Source organism: Mesoplodon mirus (assembly GCF_964341445.2).
Source record: "Mesoplodon mirus genome assembly, chromosome: X".
In the NCBI taxonomy this organism is placed as follows: Eukaryota; Metazoa; Chordata; class Mammalia; order Artiodactyla; family Ziphiidae; genus Mesoplodon; species Mesoplodon mirus.
Genome location: NC_138981.1, coordinates 119,286,681 through 119,294,429, shown reverse-complemented (window position 1 = coordinate 119,294,429; position 7,749 = coordinate 119,286,681). Strand labels below are relative to the sequence as shown.

The following is a 7,749-nucleotide window of genomic DNA, read 5'->3' as shown; positions in this document are numbered from 1 at the left end:
GGGACATGGATATCATGTGTCTCCTGATAAGATGCACTGAGAAGGACACATCATTTGTATGAAATCTCTGCTAAAGTTATAGAAATAACCTGAATTTAATCATGAGGAAAAATCAAACAAATCCAAATTGGTAGACATTCTCCAAAATACATGGCCTGTACTATTCAAAATTGTCAAGATCATGAAAGACAAAGAAATGCAGAACTGTTCTAGATTAAAGGATACCAAAGAAACGTGACAACTAAATGCAATACATAATCCTAAATTGGATCCTTTTGCTATAAAGGACATTAGTGAGACAACTGGTGACATATAATAAGACCTATAGATTATAATACTGTATTAATGTGAATTTCCTGATATCTGATTATCATAATTGTGTAAAAGAATGACCTTGTTTTTAGAAAATACACACTAAAATATGAGGGAAAAAGAGACTTTATGTCAGCAACATTCTTTCAAACAAAGCAGTTTAGAAAAATATATAATATATACCATTAAGTGTGTGTATATATATGGTAACATTTGTGGAATTTGAGTTGTGGTACATAAGAATTCTTTTATTATTTTTGCAACTTTTCTGTCAGCCTTAAATTATTTAAAAATAAAAGATCTAGTGTTATCTTGCTGAAGTGATAAAGGTAATTTTACAATCTTAACTACATTTAATTTAAAAACTAAGGCAAATTGAAAATAAATGAATTAAATGTTCAACTCAAGAAAACAGAAAAAAGAAAAACAAAGTAAGTTAGAAAGAAGGAAATTGTAAAGAGCAGAAATAAATTAATGTTTGGTAGAAAACAAATCAGAGAGAGGATCCACAAAATTTAAAAATTGGTTCTTTGGGGAAAAAAGGAATGAATACAGTGAGAAAATAACAGCAATGGTCAAGAAAAGACAAATAACTTTAGGAACAAAAAAGGGAATAAGACAGTCCTGCTGGTAAATTAGAGATTTCAGTGATCGTAAGAGAAAACTACAACCAACTTTATGCCCGTAAACTTGAAAGTTTAAAAGAAATGAATATTTTCCTAGAAAATCCGTCAAAAGTGACTCAAGAAGAAAACAGATACCTCCATAAACCAATAAACATTAGTGGAAGTGAGTTAATATTCAAAAATGTTCTACCTTAAAAAACACTAGGCTCAGGCAGTTTTATAGAAGAAATTTACCAAATCTTCCAGGATCAGATAGTCCCTCTTTTACAAACTGTTGCAGAAAACAGAAAAATAGGGGAGAAATATCTACGAGATTTTGGAAGAACTGAGCAGAGTATCTTGCTCTACCTGATATCAAAACTTCCTATAAAGGTACATGGGAATTCCCTGGCAGTCTAGTGTTTAGGACTCGATGCTTTCATTGCTGAGGCCTGGGTTCAATTCCTGGTCAGGGAACTAAGATCCCACAAGCCGCTCAGTGCAGCCAAAACAAACAAACAAACCAAAACAAAACTTCCTATGAAGCTACAGTAATTAAGACACTGTGCTTGGTGCAGGGAGGGGCAAAAACACTGGAACAGAATAGAGAGCCCAGAAATATACTCAGATGAGCATGGACCCTGGATATATGTCAGGTGTGGGTTATCAAATCAGCGGGGAGATAGAAGCATCATTCAGTATATGCTTCTGGTAGAACTGGGGATAATTTGAGGGAAAATAAAATTAAACCTTTATTACATATAATGTAAAACCAAACCCAGGAGAAAATCTTCATGATCACAGGACAGGAAATGTTTTCTTAAACAAAACGAGACAAAACAAAACAGAAAAGCACAAGTCATAAAGGAAACAACTGATAAATTTGATTCTGTAATTAAAGAAATCTGCACAGAGACACCATTTAGTATCTTGAAAACATAATGTTGAGTGAAAAAACCAAGTTGCCTCATGATATGGTATGACCTCATTTGTTAAATGTTGAAAAATACATACACTAATAGTGTACATTGTTTATGGATGTATATGTATGGTGTAAAATTATTAAAAATATGCATGGGAACTTTAATACTGTATTCCTAACTAACAAGAAGAAGAGAAAAATGGGGAATGGATTGGAAAGAGTACAATGGGGTTCTCAACTCTATCTGAAATGGTTTTTTTTTCTTAAAAATAAATGAGGTCTGAAACAAAAATGGGCTAAAATTAAGATTTGATAACACAGAATGTGGGTAAATGGGTATTTGTTAATATCATGTATTCACATCTGTATGCTTAAAATACCAATACCCCATATCCAAGCAGGGTGCTATAATAGAGAAGCATCAGCCTAGATCATGGTTGAAGTCCAGGACCTACTGCTTGTTAGCTGTGTGACCCCTGCCAGATTACTTAATTTCTTAGAACATCAGTTTCTTCATTTGTAAATTGGGGATAGTTGTAGTACTTAAAGCATCGCTGTGAGAATTACATGAACCAACGCACATAAAGTGTTCTTCCCCATGCCTGATACATAATAAATACTCAGCACTCTGGCCTTTGTGATCATTTTCAACAAATTTGCCAAATTTTTATTTTTGGTGGTTTTTTTTTTTTAGTGAGGTGTAATTGACATATAACATTATATTACTTATAGTTGTACAACATAATGATTTGATATGTGTATATATCAGAAGTGATCATCACATTCAGTCTAGTTAACATGTCATCATACATAGTTACAAAAATTTCTTTTCTTGTGATGAGAAATTTTAAGATCTACTCTCTTATCAGCTTCCAAATATGCAGTACAGTATTATTAACTATAGTGACCATGCTGTACATTACATCCCCATGACTTATTTTATAAATAGAAATTTGTATCTTTTGACCCTCATTCAGCCATTTCACCCATGCCCCATCTCTGGCAACCACCATCCTGTTCCCTATATTTATGAGCTCTCTTTTTTTTTTTTCTTAAGATTCCATATATAAGTGAGATCATACAGTATTTGTCTTTCTCTGTCTGACTTATTTCACTTAGCAGAATACCCTCAAGGTCTATGTATGTTGTCACAAATGGTAAGGTTTCATTTTTTTTTCTTTTTTTTTTGGCCACGCTGTGTGGCTTGTGGGATTTCAGTTCCCTGACCAGGGATTGAACCCAGGGCCCTCGGCAGTGAGAGCTCAGAGTCCTAATCACTGGACCACCAGGGAATTCCGAAGATTTCATTTCTTTAACGGCTGAATAATATTCCATTATATATTCCAATATTTTATACCTATATCAATACACACACACACACACACACACACATATACACACACCATGTTTGTCTTTATCCATTCATCCATTGATGAACATTTAGGTTGTTTCCATGTCTTAGGTATTGTAAACAATGCTGCAGTGAACATGGGGGTGCGTATATCTTTTCAATTTAGTGTTTTTGGGGTTTTTTTTGTTTGTTTGTTTTGGATAAATACCCAGGAGTAGAATTGCTGGGTCATATGGTAGTTCTATTGTTAGTTTTTTGAGGAACCTCCATTCTGTTTTCCATAGTGGCTGCACCAGTTTACATTCCCATGAACAGTGCACTGGGGTTCCCTTTTCTCCACATCCTCATCAACTCTTGTTTATTTCTTGTTCTTTTGATAGTAGCCATTCTTACAGGTGTGAGGTGGTATCTCGTTGTGGTTTTAATTTGCATTTCCCTGATAATTAGTGATGTTGAGCATCTTTGCATTTGTCTGTTGGCCATTTGTATGTAGTTTTTGGAAAAATGTCTATTAAGGTCCTCCGCCCATTTTTTAATTGGGTTGTTTGTTTTGATGTTGAGTTGTATGAGTTCTTTGTATATTTTGGATATTAACCCCTTATCAGCTTTATGATTTGCAAATATTTTCTTCCATTCAGTAGGTTGCCTTTTCATTTTGTTGATGGTTCCCTTTGCTGAGCAGAAGGTTTTAGTTTCATGTGGTCTCATTTATTTATTTTTACTTTGATTGCCTTGGCTTTTGGTGTCAAATAAAGAAAACATCATTGCTACGACCTGTGTTAAGAAGCTTACTGCTTATGTTTTCTTCTAGGAGTTTTATGGTTTCAGGTCTCACATTCAAGTCTTTAATCTATTTTCATTTAATTTTTGTGTACGGTGTAAGATAGTGGTCCAGTTTCATTCTTTTCCATGTGTCTGTGCAGTTTTCCCAGCACCTTTTATTGAAGAGACTGTCCTTTCCCCATTATATATTCTTGCCTCCTTTGTCACAGATTAATCGACCATATAAGCATGGGTTTATTTTTAGGCTCTCTATTCTGTTCCATTGATCTTTGTGTCTGTTTTTATGCCAATACTATACTGTTTTGATTACTATAGCTTTGTAAAATAGTTTGAAATCAGGTAGCTTGATGCCTCCAGCTTTGTTCTTCTTTCTTAAGATTGCTTTGGCTATTCAGGGTTTTTTATGGTTCCATAGAAACTTTGCGATTGTTTGTTCTACTTCTGTGAAAAATACCATTGGAATTTTGACAGGGATTGCATTGCATCTGTAGTATGGGTTGTATGGACATTTTTTTTAAATTAATTTTTATTGGAGTACAGTTGCTTTACCATGTTGTGTTAGTTTCTACTGTACAGCAAAGTGAATCAGGTGTATGTATACATATATCCCCTCTTTTTTGGATTTCCTTCCCATTTAGGTCACCACAGAGCATCGAGTAGAGCTCCCTGTGCTATATACAGTAGGTTCTCATTAGTAATCTACTTTGTACATAGTATCAATAGTGTATATATGTCAATCCCAATCTCCCAATTCCTCCCACCACCACCCCTTTTCCCCTTGGTATCCATACATTTGTTCTCTATGTCTGTTGGGTTGTATGGACATTTTGACAGTATTAATTCTATCAATCCATGAGCATGGATTATCTTTACATTTATATGTGTCTTCTTCAATTTCTTTCATTACTCTCTTATAGTTTTCAGTGTACAGGTCTTTCACCTCCTTGGTTAAATTTATTCCTAGGTATTTTTATTTTATTCTTTTTGATGCAATTATAAATGGGATTGTTTTCTTAATTTCTCTTTCTGCTAATTTGTTATCAGTGTATATAGATTTTTGTATCCTGTAAGTTTACTAAATTTGCTTATTCTAACAGTTTTTTTGTGGAGTCTTTAGGGTTTTCTATATATAAAATCATGTTATCTACAAATAGTGATAGTTTGGGGCCGTCTTTTTTTGTTAATTTTTCATTTTGAAATAATTTCACACTTACAGACATAGTTACAAAGACTCCCATTTACCCTTCACCTAGATTTTACCATAATCATTCTATTATCTGGATCAAAAAAACCTTGATGAATGGGAAACCAAACCGTCATATAGCCTCTGCTGTGGTAAAACTGGACCATTTGGAAGGCAGTAAATAACCGTGGTTAAGAATGTAGGCATTGGGTCTCATTGAACGTGGCGACAGCTTTACAGATTGCTGTTTTCTTCTCCAGCGGACCTGGGCCTGCACTCCAGCAACCATGTCTAAGGGACCTGCAGTTGGCATTGATCTTGGCACCACCTATTCTTGTGTGGGTGCCTTCTAGCACAGAAAGGTGGAAATAATTGCCAATGATCAGGGGAACCGAACTACCCCAAGCTATGTCGCCTTTACTGATACCGAACGATTGTTCGGTGATGCTGCAAAGAACCAAGTTGTAATGAATCCCACCAACACGGGTTTTGATGCCAAACGCCTCATTGGATGAAGATTTGATGATACTGTTGTCCAGTCTGATAAGAAGCATTGGCCCTTCATGGTGGTGAATGATGCAGGCAGGCCTGAGGTTCAAGTAGAATACAAGGGAGAGACAAAACGTTTCTATCCAGAGGAGGTGTCATCCATGGTTTTGACAAAGATGAAGGAAATAGCAGAAGCCTACCTTGGGAAGACTGTTACCAATGCTGTTGTCACAGTACCCACTTACTTTAATGATTCTCAGCGTCAGGCTGCCAAAGATGCTGGAACTATTGCTGGGCTCCATGTACTTCGAATCATCGATGAGCCAACTGCTGCTGCTATTGCCTATGGCTTAGACAAAAAGGTTGGAGCAGAAAGAAATGTGCTGATCTTTGATTTAGGTGGTGGCACTTTTGATGTGTCAGTCCTCACTATTGAGGATGGAATCTCTGAGGTCAAATCTACAGCTGGAGATACCCACTTAGGTGGAGAAGACTTTGACAACCGGATGGTCAGCCATTTTATTGCAGAATTCAAGCACAAGCACAAGGACATCAGTGAGAACAAGAGGACTGTCCGTCGCCTTCATATTGCTTGTGAGCATGCTAAGCGCACTCTCTCTTCCAGCACCCAGGGCAGTGTTGAGATTGATTCCCTCTGTGAAGGAATCGACTTCTATACCTCAATTACATGTGCCCGATTTGAAGAACTGAATGCTGACCTGTTCCATGGCACACTGGATCCTGTGGAGAAAGCCCTTCGGAATGCCAAGCTAAACAAGTCTCAGATCCATGATATTGTCCTGGTGCGTGGTTCAACCCGCATCCCCAAGATTCAGAAACTTCTACAGGACTTCTTCAACAGGAAATAACTGAATAAGAGCATCAACCCTGATGAGGCTGTTGCTTATGATACAGCTGTCCAGGCAGCCATTTTATCTGGAGACAAATCTGAAAATGTTCAGGACTTGCTGCTGTTGGATGTCACTCCTCTTTCCCTTGGAATTCAAACTACCGCTGGAGCCATGACTGTCCTCATCAGGCACAGCACCACCATTCCCACCAAGCAGACACAGACTGTCACAACCTACTTGGACAACCAGCCCGGTATACTCATTCAGGTTCATGAAGGTGAGCGTGCCATGACCAAGGATAACAACCTGCTTGGCAAGTTTGAACTCACAGGCATACCTCCTGCCCCGTGGTGTTCCTCAGATTGAACTCACTTTTGATATTGATGCCAATGGCATCCTCAATGTCTCTGCTGTGAATAAGAGCACAGGAAAAGAGAACAAGATTACCATCACCAATGATAAAGGCTGTTTGAGCAAGGAAGACATTGAACGCATGGTTCAGGAAGCAGAGAAGTACAAAGCTGAAGATGAGAAGCAGCGGGATAAGGTGTCTTTGAAGAATTCTCTTGAATCCTATGCTTTCAACATGAAAGCTACTGTTGAGGATGAGAAACTTCAAGGCAAAATTAATGATGAGCACAAACAGAAGATTCTTGATAAGTGTAATGAAATAATCAACCGGCTTGATAAGAACCAAACTGCAGAGAAGGAAGAATTTGAACATCAGCAGAAGGAGCTGGAAAACGTCTGCATCCCCATCATTGCCAAGCTGTACCAGAGCGCAGGAGGCATGGCAGGAGGAATGCCAGGAGGAATGCCTGGGGGCTTCCCTGGGGGTGGAGCTCCTCCATCTGCTGGTGCCTCCTCTGGGCCCACCATTGAAGAGGTTGATTAAGCCAGCCTAGCATAGGGTTAGCATTGTTCCACACAACATTGAAGGACCCAAATCTGTAGCAAATTCCATGGCAGTTTTAAAGTTGAACTGCTGTAGTAAACTGGGCATTCTTGATACTTGAACATGGAATGTGTGCACAGGGAAAGGAAATAACATTGCACTTTACAAGCACTGTATTATAAGTGGAAAATGCAATGTCTTAAAAAAACTGTATTTAAAATTGGCAAAAAAAATGTAGTCATTATTTGTGACAATGTGCGTGGACCTTGAGGGTATTATGCTAAGTAAAATAAGTCAGAGGAAGACAAATACCATATGATTTCATTCATATATGGAATATAAAAACCAACAAACAAAA

At 37.3% G+C, this 7,749-nt stretch overlaps 1 pseudogene across 1 annotated transcript; it reads left to right on the top strand.

Moving 5' to 3' along the window:
• Positions 1–5,400: 5,400 nt before the first annotated feature.
• LOC309796303 (heat shock cognate 71 kDa protein-like) lies at positions 5,401–7,391 on the top strand (annotated as a pseudogene). The gene has a single exon. The product of its transcript is annotated as a heat shock cognate 71 kDa protein-like (transcript).
• Positions 7,392–7,749: the final 358 nt, after the last annotated feature.